Consider the following 19,743-nt stretch of genomic DNA (forward strand, 5'->3'; position numbering starts at 1 on the left):
ATGTGTGTTATTTCCTTTTGCATATTTGCTCACAATTTATTAAAAATTGTGCAACATTATGTGAAAGGGAATCCCAGCTTTTAGCACTATATTTTAGTGTGAAATGCATCAGGAAGCATTTCACCCCACAATAAATAACACAAAGAATACGAGTATTGCAAATAAAAGCCACTGACATCCTGGTAATTTCCACTGTTCCCTTGCTCTGGCAATAGGCTTTTTACCCGAATGGTCTTTAATTTTGTCACCAGGTGCAATGGTGTATTTTCAGGAATTTGCGTGCCTTGGAATTATGTGAAATTATGCCAGCATAATGAAAATTTCCCCCAGACGTTCTTTCCTTACCCACAACAATTACACTAAAGTGTTGTGCCTTGCTTAGGCAATTACAGCTTTGCAGCCTGGGAACATGGATGTCAATTCACCAAAATGCCAGGAGTAGCGTAATTGACATATATGCCATTTGGCTTTTACTTTCATTCACACACATGCGGACACATACACATTCACACACTCTCGCTCACATAAAACTACTCACCCACAAGCATGCATGCAACATACATTTAAAAAAAAATACTTACCTCTGCTGCCAGATAGGGACATATTGCAGTTAAGTGTACTCCATTTTTTATCACACACATACTGAATAATATTATACACTATTTGTGCAGTAAAACAATTGACATAGAAACCAGGAAAGTGGAACCCCAACTGACTTCAATTAGGACGAGAACCCCCTGTGTTCCTGGCACTGATTTTGCCACCTCTGAAGGCAGGGGAAGCAAGGGGCAAGCCAGAAGTCGCAGTTGTGACCCCTAAATGACGTCCTTGCCTGGAAATATCACCGGTCTGCATCTAAAACACTACTTCCTGGTCCAGGCACTGGACACCAGATGTGGGAAAGAACAAGATATTCCAACACAGGAAAGCAAAGCGAGACTATGGTCAGAGATAGAGGATATTTCAGAGAAGGCCATTGTTGTAAGTTAGTCTAGTAGTTTGCCATTCTGTGTTGGCATTTATGCCCAGCATACAACAACTCATAGCTAAGTACTTACTGGTTCATTTCACACCCCAATTTGAAGCATGAGTCTTTAGGCAAGTGTCCTATCAGGAAACCCTCTCTTTTCACAAATTTCACACATCAGCCATAAATAAATCCTGATTAGTTATGATTTATATTTTACTGAGATTGTTGTTTATAGTTAAGTTGTGTATATCTGAGCTATGAATTGCAGATATAGTTATTTATTTATCAGAATGCATTGACCATTCACCACCCAGCTTCCTCTCTTGTTAATCATTGACTTCATCCTTGTCTTTGATCACGTACAGCCTTCCACTGCCCTCTGGCTAGGTTTGCGCTATAGAAATAACACCTACATAAATACATATATACATTGTAAGTAGATTTATATAACACTGTTAGATGCAATGGGTGACAGAGCGCTTTATATATGCACAGTTATATCAAAGCAGAAAATCAGAGATTACTATTTTGAACCCTTCTCTATGATATGTGAGACGACTTTCAGGAAGATACATAAAGATAAAACAAAGGCTATTATTAGTAAACTATAGAAAGTATTAAGTTGCTGCGCCCAAATGAGTAATAGTTACATATTGCTAACTTTTCAGCTTTGGAGACCATAGGCATGTTCTCAAACTGCAGTTTTTACTGTGCATAGTATTACTATAATCGTAATACTTATGTACTACAAAATGCTATTCACAAACCTACATGCAGAGACCTACACTTTTTCTATATTTTCTAACCATAGATTCAAACTAAAGTGGCACAGATCAATGCACAAGTAAGCCTAGGATTTCATGTGTAAATGTGGCAGGAAGTAGATGGAAAATGAGAAAATAGTAATCACTAAAGAGGAGGGGTTCAATGAGGAGTAAGAAGACAGTCGAGGGTAGGTAAGTAGGGCTTTAGGGAGAAACATGCTAACAGAAACTTTCACCGACAAAACAGTAGGATGGATCTCAAACTACACCTCTAATTGCTTACAACCCAAAAAGTCACAAAACAGTAGCAAATGTAATCCAGCTCAGCCTTGGAGTATGTTTAGCACCATGAAATGATTACTCATGGGTATTGCAACTCACTCCCATACAAAAAATAAAGCAGGCACTTAAAATAATACCCCATAGTAAATATTATAAGTTAAATTAAATTGTTTTACTTTTAAATCATATATATATATATATATACATATATGTATATGATATGTGTTAGAAATGGGGTTTCTGGTTGGCTATGGTATGCACCTCAGCCAGGCAGAACCTACCCACTCTATTCAGGGCAAGCGAGTTACACGTCCAAGATAACCCCTGCTCACCCCCTTGGTAGCTTGGCACGAGCAGTCAGGCCTATCCCAGAGGCAATGTGTAAAGCGTTTGCACAACACACACCACACATGTGACGCAAAATGCACATCACAAAGTAAACACAACACTGAGCTCTGTAAAAATAATCTGTATTGCACAAAACATAATTAGCCCAACATTACACGTAAGTAATACCCTGCTACCTTAGCAGTTGTCAGATCGTTACACAAGTTACCAATACTCTGCAAGAATATGCAGTTGTCACATTAGAACACGTAAGTACTCAGGATTCTGCAACATAAGCAGTAGTCAGAAATTACAGTAAAGGCCCTATGCACTTGCAAGGAAAATACCCATAGAAGGAATATTAGAGAACATATTACAAATCATAAAAATACACATCAGCTAGACATGCCCATAAAAGGAACATTAGCACATATATGCAAGGTCATGAACAACATACATCCCTAATGCCTGTAGCAAGAACACTGGAAAAAAATATGGCCAAGACAGTACCTGTTTCTGGAAATAAGGGCACTACTAGTGCCTGGGAGGAGGAGTATGGGAGCCCCCGGCTCTCCTATGCGCAAAAACGGGGGCCATGCAGGTCTCTTGGGAGAGAGGGGCGGTCTGCACCCTCTCTACAGTGAGAAGAACGGGCCCCTCTGGGGACCCGTGATCCTGGTGGGGCCCCCGTTGACCTCTGATGGCCCTCTCCTGAGAGGGGGGCCCAAAAGCCACAAGATCCGAGTAGTGGGGGCGATTGCGCCCCTCGCGCAGTGACCGGGGGAAAGGGAATTCCCTTTCCTCTCCGTGTCCTGCTTGGGGGTAGGCAGCCGCCCTCGTCCATGGTGCAGCTGTCCAAAATGGCAGAAAAAGAAGAAGAAACTGGAGCGTCCCGCTCCAACTGCAGAGAACGGGGAAGGGGCGCTCCCCGCGCCTTCCCCGAGTCCTGCGATGCGCCTCTGTGATGCTCGGACCCATCCAGGGGCCCAAGGAGGCACTCGCCCGCACCCGACGTGGTGCGCGAGTGGCCTCAGCTGTTCCTGGTGCGCCGAGGTGATTCTTGTGGAATCGGAGGCGGCTGGTGTCCCGGGGGCGCTCCCGAGAGCAGACGTGCCCCGGGGGCGCAGACAGGAGCATGCTTGCTCCTCTTTGGCTTCTCCTTGTGCCCCGGGGGCTCTAGAAATAGCACGGATCTCACGCTAAACGAAAATCCCAAAGCCCGGGTTGCGGCTGTGATTCGGGGAGCCAAATAAAGCGCTTTTCAAAGCGCTAAGGCCAAATCTGCAGCCCGGGCTGTGGCAGTGATTTTTCTTCAGCAATTAAGAGAGCGCTTTTTCAAAGCGCTTCGGCCAAATCTGTAGGGATCGTTGCAGGGGACAGCACCCTGCCCCTGGGAACCAACAAAAACAATAAGAAGCACAGGGCTGGTGGGCCCAGCTACAGGCCAGCACAAGGGGTGCAAATGGTGGAAGTTCCTTCTAGTGACCAGGTAGGTCACAGGTCAGCACAGCAGCAGCAGTCCAAGGTGGTTTCCTGGTGAGTCCATTCATCAGTGTTCTGTGTCCTGTTTCATGTCCCAAGAGTGTTCAAATTGTGCGAAATTATACTGGGTTTCACAATGGTAGGGAGAGGAGGTTCCAGCCAGTTACAACTGGTTCTGGGAGTGCCCCCTCTCTCCTTTCAGCACAGACTCCAAACATCAGTGGGGGGTTAACGACCCTATTGTGTGAGGCCAGGGCACAGCCTTTGCAAATGCAGGTGTGCCCCGCCTCTCCCTTCTCTCAGCCCAGGAAGGCTTTACAATATGTAGATGCACCTCTGTGTCACCTCCACCCTCCCTGTGTTCAGGCTGTCTGAGAAGTATGCACAAAGCCCCAACTGTCAGTCTGCCCAGACGTGGATTGGAGACAAGCTGCAAAACACCAAAGTCATAAGCACAGATAAATGCGCACTTTCTAGAAGTGGCATTTCTGTGATCGTGATAAAAAATACACCTACACCAGTAAGCAGCATTTCTCACCACTACCACAACCATACCAAACATGCCTACGCTACCCTCATAAATACCCCTTACACATAAGGCAGGGCATTTCCAATGCAATCCTATGAGGAGGAAGCACTCACAGCAGTGAGACACCAAGTTAGGCTGTTTGTCACTATCAGGACAGGCCACGCAACATGGCACATGTCCTGCCTTCTACATACATGGCACCCTGCCCAAAGGGCTAGCTAGGACGTACCTTAGGGGTGACTTACATGTAGTAAAAGGGGAGTTCTGGGCCTGGCAAGTAAATTTAGATGCCAGGTCCCTGTGGCAGGAAACTGCTCACACAGGCTCTGCGCTAGCAGGCCTGAGATAGGTTTGACAGGCTACTTCAGTGGGTGGCGCAAGCAGTGCTGCATGCCCACTAGTAGCATTTAATTTACAGGCCCTGGGTATAGGGATACCACTTTACAAGGGACTTATAGGTAAATTAAATATGCCAATCAGGTATAATCCAATCATACCAAATTTGTTAGGAAGAGCACATGCACTTTAGCACTGGTTAGCAGTGAAAAAGTGCTCAGAGTCAAAACGTCAGCCAACAAAGGTCAGAAAAATAAGGAGGCAAAAAGCAAAAAGTCTGGGGAATGACCCTGTAAAAGGGCCAGGTCCAACAATATGTATATGTATGACTCATGTTAACAAACTAAAACTCATAGCCTACGGTTACTTTCCAGCACAAGTTATAATTTCTTTAGATAAGTAAAACTATAAGTGCAACTATAACTGCTGAATTTCTATGGTTTTCTGTGGGGAGAGGTACACCTAAGTATCACATCCCTGTAACTTTTACTTTTTTAGTGAATTTCTATGTTTGTTTAAAAGAAACTCATATGTAAATACCACACTTTAATTCAAGCACCACTGTGCATGGCAGGGGTTGGACACAGGACCTGGCCTGCGGTCAACCCCCTCACATGCACTGAACCAAAATTGTGCACGGCCTTTGGCCATGGGAACCAGAGGTATGGTGTATGAGTGGGTGGTTATTTTTCTTTCTCATCTGACTTCAGGGCCACAGGTACCTGTAGGTACCTGTGGGTACCTGTGGGTACCCGCAGATCCACAAAGGATCCTCATCTCTATATATGCCCATTTTTATTTATTTAATAACTCCAGAACTACTGAATAGATTTGCACCAAATAGCAAAAAGTGATCTTTCTGGACCAGGATCCATGTTTTTGACACATGTGGTGTAAATCTGTTCAGAGGTTCAGGTTGTAGTTGTTTTAAAAAAATGCAAAATCCTCAAAGACATTGCATGGGGAAAAAGTGTTTTCGGGCCCCCTTTTTCTCAGCCCCCACTTGATGAATCCCCTTTCCACACAGCAGCTAAAGTGAGTGGCAAACTAGTTTTGAAACTTTTGTGAAGATTTATCAAACAACGGCAAAGTAATTAGCAAAACAAAAAAATGCTACGCCTATGGAAACGATGTTCCTAACCAATGTTCCCCTCTAATGTTCCCTCTAATTTTTTTCCACTGTGTGCGGCAGTGTACGGTCTCTGTGCGCTGCAGCCAAGGATACCACTAAAGCAAAAAAGGGATATCATTGCTCCATGCAATAGGGCATCAAGGCAGTTTTGTGACCTGGTTGTACACCCCAAGGACATGACCTTTTAGGGGAGCACATATATTGCTCTAAAAGGCTTATTTAGGCTTAGAAAGTGATAACGCATATAAACTACCACAAAGTATAGGAATGGTGGAACATTTGATAACAGCACATTTTCTACTGTTCTGCAGCATTTCCTAGCTCATGAACCATTGATTTTCAAGACAAATATCACTTGCCCGCTTGTATGCTAAAGCACGCCAAATGATGTTTAAACTACTCCCCGCGGTATTTAAAAGCTGTTTTCATTGACTTTAATCCAGATTCAAATATAAGCATTATCTGCCTTAGGGGAGCACGTATATCGCTCAAAAAGGCTTATTTAAGCTTAGAAAGTGATAAAGCATATAAACTACCACAAAGTATAGGAATGGTGGAACATTTGATAACAGCACATTGTCTACTGTTCTGAAGCATTTCCTAGCTCATTAACCATTAATTTCCAAGACAAATATCACTTGCTCGCTTGTATGCTAAAGCACGCCAAATGATGTTTAAAACACTCCCCTTGGTATTTAAAAGCTGTTTTCATTGACTTTAATCCAGATTCAAATATAAGCATTATCTGCCTAAGCGGAGCACGTATATCGCTCAAAAAGGCTTATTTAAGCTTAGAAAGTGATAAAGCATATAAACTACCACAAAGTATAGGAATGGTGGAACATTTGATAACAGCACATTTTCTACTGTTCTGAAGCATTTCCTAGCTCATTAACCATTAATTTCCAAGACAAATATCACTTGCTCGCTTGTATGCTAAAGTACGCCAAATGATGTTTAAAACACTCCCCGCGGCATTTAAACGCTGTTTTCATTGACTTCAATCCAGATTCAAATATGAGCATTATCTGCCTTAGGGGAGCACGTATATCGCTCTAAAAGGCTTATTTAGGCTTAGAAAGTGATAACGCATATAAACTACCACAAAGTATAGGAATGGTGGAACATTTGATAACAGCACATTTTCTACTGTTCTGAAGCATTTCCTAGCTCATGAACCATTGATTTTCAAGACAATTATCACTTGCCCGCTTGTATGCTAAAGCACGCCAAATGATGTTTAAACTACTCCCCGCGGTATTTAAAAGCTGTTTTCATTGACTTTAATCCAGATTCAAATATAAGCATTATCTGCCTTAGGGGAGCACGTATATCGCTCAAAAAGGCTTATTTAAGCTTAGAAAGTGATAAAGCATATAAACTACCACAAAGTATAGGAATGGTGGAACATTTGATAAGAGCACATTGTCTACTGTTCTGAAGCATTTCCTAGCTCATTAACCATTAATTTCCAAGACAAATATCACTTGCTCGCTTGTATGCTAAAGCACGCCAAATGATGTTTAAAACACTCCCCGTGGTATTTAAAAGCTGTTTTCATTGACTTTAATCCAGATTCAAATATAAGCATTATCTGCCTAAGCGGAGCACGTATATCGCTCAAAAAGGCTTATTTAAGCTTAGAAAGTGATAAAGCATATAAACTACCACAAAGTATAGGAATGGTGGAACATTTGATAAGAGCACATTGTCTACTGTTCTGAAGCATTTCCTAGCTCATTAACCATTAATTTCCAAGACAAATATCACTTGCTCGCTTGTATGCTAAAGCACGCCAAATGATGTTTAAAACACTCCCCGTGGTATTTAAAAGCTGTTTTCATTGACTTCAATCCAGATTCAAATATGAGCATTATCTGCCTTAGGGGAGCACGTATATCGCTCTAAAAGGCTTAATTAGGCTTAGAAAGTGATAACGCATATAAACTACCAGAAAGTATAGGAATGGTGGAACATTTGATAACAGCACAACGTGCGCGCTTGCCAAAGGGGCCTGCACGATGGGGGAAGGAAAGGTGCGCGCGCGCTTTACTGGGAACATTGTTCGTAACTATAGCTACCTATTGCCAATCACCAGTGGTGAATATATATATATATATATATATATATATATAGAGAGAGAGATATACTTATATATATGTAAAACCAACTGCCGGTCTCCACTAGGTAGTCTTAGTTAGGACCTATTTTCTGTAAAAAAAAATGGTTTTTGCTTGCCCATATCTTTGGCACTGCTTAATGAATCTTCACAAAATATTGCCACCCCAAGTGAACTGCTGTCTGGAAGGTTTTGGGGTGATCTGTCAAGCAGGGCCCGAGATAAAGTGGAGTGGAAATTTAGAGCTTATATAACGTTAATTCCCATAGAAAAAATTGAACAGCAATAGCGCAAAAAACACTGGACGGAATTAGATTACATTTGGCAGACAGCAGATCTTGTTTTAGAAAGAGCTCTTTGTGTTATTTGGTGTAAATCTGTAGTTTTTGAGAAATTTAAGGAAATCCAAATTTCTATATCTAGGGACATGAAGGATTTGTGACCCCTCCCAATCTCGTGCTGAGATCGGATTGGCTGCCAACACTTCAACAATGAAGTGTTGGCAGCCATCTTGGGACTCGGCTGAAGCTGAATACCAGAAAAAAAGAATACAAAATACAAAAGGGGTCCGGGTATAAACACCCTGACCCCTTTTCTCTGGTGCTGGGGTCCCAAAGGGACCCCCACCCCAGGGCTAAAAGCATGTTTTAAAAATGTTTTTACTGCAAATCTGCAGTAAATTCTTTAAAAAAACAAGCGCTTGTTTTTAAATAAACCCTTGGGTGGCCAGGTCTCGGGGGCACTAGAGCTAGAATGAAATATGAGTGGGTGGGGGTGTGCAACCACCTGTGCCCCAGAGACCACCTCCCCTTGGGTCAAAAATGCTTTTATGATGGTGGAGAGACCTGATGGCCTCCCCCACAGTCCCAGGGATCAACACCTCCCCAGGGCTACAGTTTAATATGAGTGGGGGGCCGTGCCCCCCCAGCCACTGGGATCACCACTTCCCCGGGGCACAAAAGAAATAATGTAAAGACGGTCAGTATTGGACCTCCATTAATCCCAGGGACCTCAACCTCCTCAGAGTTATGCCTACATTGGAGGGGCCCCCCTCAAGGAGCTGCTGATGGCCCTTGGGTCCAATGCCCCCCAGGGCCACCTCCTGCTATCTCCCGGGATGCCCATCCCCGGGCTGTGGCTTGGCTGCCATGGGGATGGGTGGTGAGAGAGGTTGGCTGCAGGGTCTGGCTGCAGGCCAGGTCTTGTGGGCAACCTTTGCTGCCCATTGTGAAGTCCATGAATGGTGCAAGGTTGGGTGCTTATAGGGGGCTGGGCTCAGGGCCTTGTAACTATAACTCACACCATCGCCATGCACTGCTAATAAACCCACAGATTACGACACTCATGACATTCTTGATAACATTATTGATAATATCAATGTAATATTTGCAATAAAAGTTTTGATGAAAAAACTGTGCATGGCAGGAGGTGAGTTATAGTTACCTTAAGGCATGAGTTACATGAGGTATCACTAACTATAACTGCTGTATTTCTATGGTTTTGTATGTTTAAAATGTGAGCCTAACCATAATGTCCCTGTAACCTTTGTTTTTTTAAGTGAATATATATATATATATATTACCCCTGACTAAGTGTACACGTGTACATTCACTTATGTTAGTAGGAAGCATAATGTTATTCTTTATTGATGATCTCAAATGACTTGCTTTAAATGAAAGTAGCTGCCCTAAGTTTGTATTTCAGGGTATATTTTTCGTACTGCATGTCTATAACCGCAAGTGCAAAATCTTTTACTATTAACATAATTTCATTGTTTGTTGGTGGATTACAGACCTAAATTCTTGATTTGTTGTACTTTTTTGTTCGGTGATGGAATAGGCCAGAGATTAATTGTATGTTATATTGATGATATTGACCATGTGCAGTATGAATTGGGCTAAAGGAGGGATAGGATTTAAAAGTCTGACTCATTAGCCAAATTGGGCATTTGAGTTAATGTAAGGCTATTATTTGCTCTACTGATTATTAGTATTATTTTCATTATTATAGTCACATAAAATGATTTCTTCTTTAGTAGATTTAAGGTAAGGTGATGTTAAGGGTGTATATCTCCAACAGTAATAGATTTGAGCGCAGCTTATCTCTGATGCTGTTGCCCTGGTCATGGTTCCTTTCAGCTTTAGAACTGAAGGACGTCGACTAGCTAGTTGACATGGTATTCTGGGAGCATAATCGTTCAGGATAATACCTGTAGGAGACATAGAGCTGATTGTGTCTTTTTTGTAGTCCTGTACAATGGTTTTAATTTCCATCTCTGCCACTGAAGGCAGATGGTTGTGTTTACTAAGTTTTCAATGGCACCATTAAAAATAGTGGTTCGCCTATATAATCTGTTATGGTAAATTTCTGTGCATTACAAGGTTGCATTTCTTATAGTGTTTTCTTTTGGATTAGATCACAAAAATAGACTAATAAATGTTTATCATTTTGAGAGTTGTGTATCCTAATTCAGTGAACATTTCGGTATCTGTAAATGATACTGAGTAGAAATATCTTAGTGGAATAGAGGTGTACTTTTTGCTTATATTACTAGTATAATGTTTTAAGTAAATCTTTTATATTTACAGGTTGTGTTCTTTGATGATTTCATGGTTTAAATCTTGAACTGAAGGCATGCAGTATCTTCCTTGTTGCAGTAATCGGGAGACATCTATCAGGGAGATGAAAGTACCAGGGAATATTTTAGTTTCTTAACATTAAAAGTAGTTTTGGGTGTTTGTTATGTGCCTTATTCTAAATATTACCCTTATCATTCAGTGAATATATTTCCATTTAAGTCTGTTTGAAATGCGGTTACTTCTGTCAGGGTGGCTAATATTCTCCTCTCATCTCAAGCAAATGTGGATTAATCTGATTTTTAGTGTTTCGTGTATTTTTTCCCATCAATAATTTATGGTGCTTTGGATTTTTATTAATACTGTGCTTTTTAATGTGATTTGTTCAGTAATAATTTTTGGAAATGTTTAAGTGAAATGTTATTAGGTAAACATTACTTTTTAAATGCTATGTTTTAAAATTTGTTTTTGTGAGATTAATACGTGCACCTTTTTGTGATTAATATAGTTACAAATTATTCCTTTTTTAACATATGTTTTAATTATCCTTTTCTTGATGATGTGTCATGTTAATATTTTTATCTCCTTTCATGGAGTTATTTGAAATAGTGTATTTTGGTGTTCTATGTAAGGTGTAAACGATTCAATTGTTTGCACGATTTTTAAGCACATTTTTGTTATTGATACTTTTGTATTTTATAGCAATTGTTGAAATATTCACTGTTTTGGTAGTCAATGTTTAGGTAACAATATTTTTGTGAAATGCTACTTTTGGATTGTGTGAAATACAACCAAGACAAAACAGAGTCTTAGTCGAAAAAATTGCATTACTTTCATATTTAAGCAAGAAAAATAGAGCTTTCTAGAATCAATCCATAATTGAAGACGATTGATTTGCAGAAAACTAAAGGTAATGTTTCAGTGGTAACTTTTGATGAAAAGTCCCTTCTGGTCAATATTGATGGGAATTTATTTGAGCAAATCTCACTGGTTGTATCTATGTGTCATTCTCATTCTCTCCTTGGCTGAACGTAAACTTTGAATAGCAGAGCTAATGAGATTGAATGGATGCTTGTTTAAATAGCCAGCTGCAAAGGTCAGGAAGTGGTGATGACGCAGAAAAAGAAGGACCAACATATATTCATATATCACGTAACCAAAATCGTATAAGGTAGTGTGATTTTAGCAAAGAAAAATAATGTACGTGGGAAATTGTGCCCACGGAGTAGTTCGCCATTATTATAAACGAGCTTAATTAATCATGACGAATTGAAAAATGTAGTAATCCATCATAATTGCAAATGTGTTCTATGATTTTCTTGTTGAAACTGTTTTATGCTTAGCTTAAATTTAGTAGGGGCTTTGGCCTAGTCACCTAGTCTCAAATTTAACTGTGTGGTTTTCACTTTTTACTAACAAAGACATTATTTTGTATTTTTCCAGTAGAGATGACTAATACACTTATCTCCAAGGTTTCGTGCTGGGCCAGTTTCATCCCCTTTGATACAAGGTCAGCTCCTGCAGGTGCGGACAATGAAGGCTTTAAGATAAAATTAATTGGCAAACTTTGTTGCAACTTGTGTTCCAAGGCTCCAAGGACAATGTATCCAAAAAGGAGTACTAGGAGAAAGAAACTATTCATTGGTCAAATTGAAGCCACCCTATGAACCCTCCAATGGAAGACCCTGAAGTATTTGGAATGTTTCTTACTTAAACCCACTGGACAAAGAGAAGTCAGCCATTTTCCTTGATGCCATCTTTGAAACCAAATGCCAGACGCCATCTTAGATGACATCCTGATGACCCTTTCTCTATTCCAGAGAAAGAGACTTTAAGAATTCTCACCCTAGAGACTTTAACTTTAATTTGCCCCGTCTTGCCCATGCAGTAACTTTGCCCCATTCTCCTTGCTGCTGCAAGGAAACTTGCCCTTAACTTTACCCCTTTGAAATCTACCCCGTGCTGATCGAACCGGTACCTGAAGGACGAAGACTTTCTTGAGTGCTGATTGTATTTGGTAATTACGAAAGGATAACTGTAATATGCATTGTGTTTTTTTTCCTTTTAGGTACCAACTGCTATTTTTGATAGGGCCCAAGCCAGAAGTTTTCCAAATTTGTGTTGACTAAATTCGTTTTGCATGAAGCCCCACATGCCGATGCTAATTAGAGGTTAGTCGAGGTATTCACGTGACGCACCATGTTGAATTGAAATCTTGTTATGCTGACCGATGTATGCAATTAGTCAAATTCAGTTACTCATATTAGTGATTTGCATTGCGATAACCGAGTGTATTATAATTCAGATTTTGCGTAGATTGCGTTTCTTCCGCCGTTATGGACAGCTAGTAATGTTCGTATACATATATCATTTGATTTTGAGACTCATATATATATTGTGTCAGCTTTGTTAATATAGGTAAATAAACTCATTAACTTTTAATAAACTGGTGTGGTTATTAATGACTGAAAGGTCATGTTGCGTCGAAATACCAGCTGTAATTTGATTCCTAATGTGTTATTTTGATCTAAAGATAGAGTATTGGGTATCGATTATAATAGTTATTGATTATTGGTTTAAGCGATCCGACTATTCTAGGATGAGGAGAGCCCAACTCGGCTAAAAGGTTCACCGACCTCCAGCGTGTCCAAGTACAAGTAATTTATAAGGACTGGACTCGCTATCAGTAGATGGTAGCAGAGATTGATGGTTTCGCCTTTGGGACCCCATCCGAACATTAGACGGAGTCAAGTTAGAATTTCCCTTGATAAAACAAGTTGGAAAGATGATGATGCCCTAAATCCCCAATGACTTTCCCGGAATCTCGAAGCTTGCGAATGGAGGAAATGGAGGTGTAAGAATGTTTCCGGCGTTTCTAGTGACGGTATGAGAGAAGTTAGGGTTTTGCGCTTGCACAGCTTATTGCCGCAGATTAATTGAGAAGTTTGTGAGGATTTTAGGGGGTTATGAACTCCAATTAAAGGATTTTAGAGGAGTGTTACTCCAAAGTGTGAGAGTAGGGAAGTCGTTGAACTTCACACGTGTGTAGCGCTTTGTGCAGGAAACATTGTCCATGTGGTTGTTGATGTTGAGACGGGCCCTTCGAGGTCAAGAGAATCCGGAGTATGTTGAAAAATGTATGAGACACTTGATTGATGTTGTAATCTGCTCGGTTTAATAGGTTGATCGGGCGTGGTCAACGAGTCAGTATGAATATTGAGGAATGAAAGAAAATTTTCGACTTTGAGATTTGACGAATTCCAAGGTGCACTAGAATAGTTAATTGATCAGTTGAGAGTAAAGTTTGCGGGTCAAATTTTGCTTGCGAAAGTGGGAACCAAGAAAGATGGAATAACTGCCGAGGCTAGTGAAAAATCCCTAAGGTTTCTGAAGCGATTGTATTACCCTTCCTGTAGTAAACCGACAGATTTGTTTTCTTCCTTTTTGGTTAATGCTCGCGATATATTGCAGAAATTTGTTTTGAGTGAAGCTGAATGAAGGAGGATAAGCCGCGGGACTTTGTCAGCCGCAGTGTGTGAGTGTGACGTCACTAGGAGCCGCGCTGGGATAGGTTGATTGGTGAGAAGGGTCGCGCACGGATTGGACGCAGTCCATGAAACGCAATTGGTGGGGAAAGGCAAGCGAAGAGTATTCCGGGAATTAAAAGTCACTTATTGATTACATATTTTAGAAAAATAAAAGACGGAAAGATTAAATTTTTCAAAGCATTTAAGAATGCCTTGAGGGGAGATGTATATATTAAAGCAAATGTAGGAGAAGAAACACTGCCTGAGGGTACACCAGCTTACATTGTGATTGAAGAAAAGGGTGTCGAACCATGCCTTTGGCTAAAGCAATGGTGCAAATTAACAGAAAAGCATGGAAGTGTGGCGTTCCCTATCCATGGATCGTTTAATCTAAGAGTCTTGGAGAATTTAAGATTCGCGCTATACGACATGAAAGTACCTCCAAGACCAGCACAGTTTGAAGCATTAGCAATTTGGGAGCTAATAGCTAGAAACCAACAAAAAAAGAAATTTGAGACAAGAGTGAGAAAAGTAGAAAAGACACTAGCGGATGCTAGATGGGATAGCACACAAAAGGTTTGGAGATCAGACGTATTGCAGGGAATTAAATTGTTTCCAGCAATTACTGTCAAAGCAGAGACGGAAGGAAGGAAAGCTACCTATAAAACAAACAGGAGTCAGTCCAGAGATAGAGAAAACAACAGAAATTCGAAAAGGTCAGACGAGTCAGACGATGAGGAGTTCATTATGCAATTGCTAAATGATCGCCCGCCACCATATGTGGAAAGTGAAAATGGCTCAAGCACTAGTACTGCCCCTCCAGAACCAATACAAGGTAATGTGACACAGAGTTTGAGAATATCACAGAGGCAGAGCAGTTCCGATATGCCTTTTACACCACAAATACCACAAATTCAGAGGATATATCCTGTCATGCCTAAATTGAAACCTGTCGATAATTATCAGCCGCAGGTTCAAAGGCGCTGCTGTGATGAGCATAATCTGGGAATGACTTCCGATTTAATGGCGCAGGGAGGACAGATTTATCAAAGACCGACATTGATTCAAGCCGAATCAACACAAACTTTGATGCCTCAAAAGCAGGTACAAGAAGTGCCGAAGTACACTCAAGTAACAGAGAGCCAGTTAGGTATGCCAGCAATGATGAACCATAATGTGGGGATTAACATGCCACAGAATTTGGGGAACAGACAGAATCCAGATGCAATATCTCTGCCTATCACTGTAGGTCCGTCAGTGCCATTGTATATACAGGCAAACCCAAATGTAGGCGATCAAGGGGTAATGACACAAAATGACACAGGGAGAAGATGCATAGAAAACACTCCAGAAACGACTCCGGTAGGCACACTGCCAAATGGATCTGGGTCTTTGTCGGAATTTAGTCCAATTCTAATTTGTGCTCCGTCAACTGTGGTAAGGTCAAATCCACCACTAATAGTACCGCTAACTTCAAAAACTGAAGTGTTACAGCAACCATCAGTAGCAGTTGATGTAAAAGCTACATTGATGGGACTGAACGCACAACAGCTAACACAATGGTTCAACAGTCTGAACTCCCCACAGAGTACACCCAGCGGGAAGAGAGAAGAATACCTGAATAAAATAAGATTGGGCGTGGAAGCAGACAAACTAGTAGAGGGAACGATGGGTCTGAATAGGTTAGAATCATACACAGAAGAAGAGCTGAGATATATGTGCCCTAGGATTACAAGAGAAGTAAGCAGGGTACATAAGAAGTTACAAGAAATTGCAGATAGAAACGAGATCGATATAGGTAAGACTAAACACTTGAGCAGAAGTTACAGGCTAGACTTTGAGACAAAAGACTTTGAACACATAAGATCTGCAGGGATGAAAACACACCTTAAGGAGATACTGCAGAGCGCGCAGGTCTGGAGATGTTTAGACAAGTGGGAAAGTAGATGGGTTAAGAAAAAGGACAAAAAGAAAGAAAGTACCCCAGATCGTAATGAAAAAGCACAACAGAATGACGACCTGATAACCATGTTGCCAATGAGAGAAACAGCAGGGGGAAAACTTGTACATGTACCGTGGCACAGGTGCGATATTCAATCCTTTACGGACGATTTCCCGAAATTAAGAGAAAAACCAATTGAATGGTATCAACAAACAGATAGATTTGTGAAACTCGCAAAATGTCTTTGGGAAGACCTGAACACCTTATTCAAAATTGTGGTTCCGGCAGATTTGTGGGAAGATTGTAAGAGGGCTGTAGGTTGGCTGACAAGTGAACCAGAAAGAGATAGGGACACAGGTGCACCATCACCTACAGTAATGAGTTTATATCATGAGGTGATTGAGCACTTGAAAACAAAGGTTGCGTCGAAAAATGTGGATTGGCAGAGGATTGACAGAACAGCACAAGAGGTTAAAGAGTCGGTTAAAAGCGTTTAAAAATTACAGTGGCACGGAAACGATTGAGGCAAAGGACATGCTCCATTTTGTGTTCAGATTTGTGGAAGGGCTGAGACCCAAGATCAGTCAGATGATTAAAATGCATTTGATTTGTTGGCAGTCAAAATTGATCGACGAAGTGTTGAACTACGCAAAATACTGCAGTGATGAGATTGAGACAAAGCAGAAAAGGTTGAAAGAAAAGGTGATGGTGATGCAGCTTAGAGCAGCTCAGACAGGTTTGCAAGCTTTACAAGGTTTTCAACAACAGTTGCCGCAGGAGCAACAGCAGGGAAATGCTATGTTTCAGCCACAAATGAGAGGCAGAGGCCGGGGAGGTTTTGTGAATAATGGTCCTGATTTAAATACTGTTATGATTCCAAACGGTATACAGGCAATGAAGAAGTTGATGCCATGTCACACGTGCGGAATCGTCGGGCATTGGAAACGGGAGTGCCCAATGATGATGCAGGAAGGTGTAGGTCAGCAAAACAATGATGTCAATGCATTTCAGAATATGAGAGGACCGAAATTGAGAGGTCCAAATCCAAATTTTCAAAATAATATAAATCAGATGCAGGGTTTACAACCCATACAACCGCAGCAGGTGCAAATGCCCCGTGCACAAATGGCACAGTTGCAGCCAATGGAACAGCAGTTTCTCATGGTACATAGTCAGCAAATGCAAATACCCTTAGCACCAATGAATCAGCAACAAGTAATGCTTCCTCAACAGGTCGCGGGTCAAGGGATGAACCAAAATGACACAGTACACTAATTCCCGTTACACAGTGAGAATGGAATAAACGATGCGTGGGAGAGTGAAAGTTCAGATGATGAGGGAAATTGTATGCTTGCAGCATCCTTGAAAGTTGATCAAAAGGGTCCGTATGTGGAAGGAAGAGGTATGGGTCATGGTGTTTCGTTCCTGGTTGACACCGGAGCTACACGCTCTACAGTTAGAAGCATCAAAGTACCAAACTTGCCACTTTCAGGGAGAACAGTTCAAGTAGTGAGAGTAGCAAATAGGTACCTGACAAACCCAATCACAGAACCAGTGCAAGTCAGAATTGGTAACTATCAAGGGTCACATAAACTCGTGGTGTGTGACTCAAGCCCGATATCACTATTAGGGAGGGATTTATTGTGTAAATTGGGATGCTCGATTATGTGTTCAAATGATGGAATTAAAATTCAGACAAACAGTGATGAGGAAGAAGAGGACAGTTTAGGAGGGGACGAAGTGGAAACTGTTGATGAAGAGTATCCCCTGATTACTCTTTATCCAATGCTCACTGAAGCAGATATTCCTGCTGAGTTACAGGAAACAGTTGAAAGGGAAGTGTGGGATATGACAGGGAAAGAAGTAGGATTGGTCAAAGGAGTAGAACCAGTGAAAGTGACCGTAAAACCCAATGTAAATTTTCCCCAGACACCACAATACCATATGCCGCAAGACACCCTCATGAAAGTCGCCCAACTCATTGACGATTTTTTGAAACAGGGAGTACTGAAAGAAGTGCTAAGTAGTCCATGTAATTCACCAATCATGGGACTAATAAAACCGAGTGGAAAGGTCCGGATTGTTCAGGATTTGAGGAAAATAAATGACATAATAATCAAATGTTGTCCCGTAGTACCAAATCCAGCTGTGATAATGTTTCAAATTCCCTGTGATGCGGAGTGGTTCTCAGTCATCGACTTGTCACAAGCATTCTTTTCTGTACCTCTCCAGGAGGACAGCCAATTTCTCTTTTGTTTCAAATTCTTGGACAGAGTCTATAGTTGGTGTCGAATTCCTCAAGGGTTTTCGGAGTCACCATCAATTTTCAATCAGATTCTAAAGAAAGATTTGGAATCATTGGAATTACCATTTGAATCAACCTTGGTACGGTATATTGACGATTTGCTGATCGCGTCCAAGACAGAAAATGACAGTACAGCTGACACCATTTCCCTATTGAACCATTTGGGAAGGAACGGACACAAAGCGTCCCCTTCAAAATTACAGTTCTGCCAGAAGAAAGTGAAATATTTGGGTCACCAAATAGAGAAAGGGTCGAGAAGAATTATGAAAGAGAGAATAACAAGTGTACTTCAAATGAGTCAAATGAGTCCACCGGAGACGAGAAGAGAGGTGAGAAAGTTTTTGGGAATGGTGAGCTACTGTCGCCAATGGATTCCCAATTTCTCAACTCTAGCAAAACCTTTACTGAAACTGACCCAGAAAGATGCGCTGGATGAAATAGTGTTGAAAAGAGATGAGATGGATGCTTCTATTGAATTAAAGGAATGCATGTGCAGGGCTCCAGCTTTAGGTATGCCTGATTACACAAAGCATTTTACATTGTTTTGTCATGAACGTGATGCATGTTCCTTGTCTGTCTTGACTCAAGCCCATGGTGGCGTGAACAGACCAGTAGCATATTTTTCAGCTACTTTGGATCCGGTAGCAGCAGTTGGTGTCAGCCTAAATCAGAGTGAAGGAATAGTGATGGGACATCCTTTAACAGTCATGGTCCCTCACTCAGTCGAGATACTTTTGACACGTTCCCGAACACAGCACATGACCGGTGCTAGGCTTACAAGGTACGAGACAATAATTTTGGGTTCACCTAATGTGAAGCTGAAAAGGTGCACTACGTTGAATCCAGCAACTTTGTTTCCCAGTGAAAATGTCAAAATTGAGAACGCTGAAGACATCGAGCACAACTGTCTTCAGGTGACTGAATTTTGTACAAAACCAAGACCTGACATCAAAGACATTCCGATTGGAAGAAAACAATCAAGTTATTTTTGTTGATGGTTCATGTTTATGAGATGCACTAGGAATATTGAAAGCAGGATATGCTGTATGTACAATAACAAGTGTTCTTGAAGCATCTTGGCTTCAAGGAGTTTATTCTGCACAAGTAGCAGAACTGGTAGCACTTACTAGAGCTTGCCAACTTTCCGCATTGATGAAAGTCACCATTTACACTGACAGTCAGTGCGGATTTGGAGTAGTGCATGACTTTGGACAGTTGTGGTCACAAAGAGGCTTCATGACCTCTTCAGGATCACCAGTGAAAAATGGTGAAAGAATAAGAGAATTGTTACATGCCATCCTGTTACCAGGAGAAGTTGCAGTGGTAAAATGCAGTGCACACTCAAAATCACAAGACTCCGTTTCTTTGGGAAACGGGTATGCAGATCAAGTCACAAGGTTTTGCGCATTGAACTGTATATTGCTCAGGGACGAATGGAACTTGATAAATGAG

The sequence above is a fragment of the Pleurodeles waltl genome, chromosome 11 (genome assembly GCF_031143425.1).
Source record: "Pleurodeles waltl isolate 20211129_DDA chromosome 11, aPleWal1.hap1.20221129, whole genome shotgun sequence".
NCBI lineage: Eukaryota > Metazoa > Chordata > Amphibia > Caudata > Salamandridae > Pleurodeles > Pleurodeles waltl.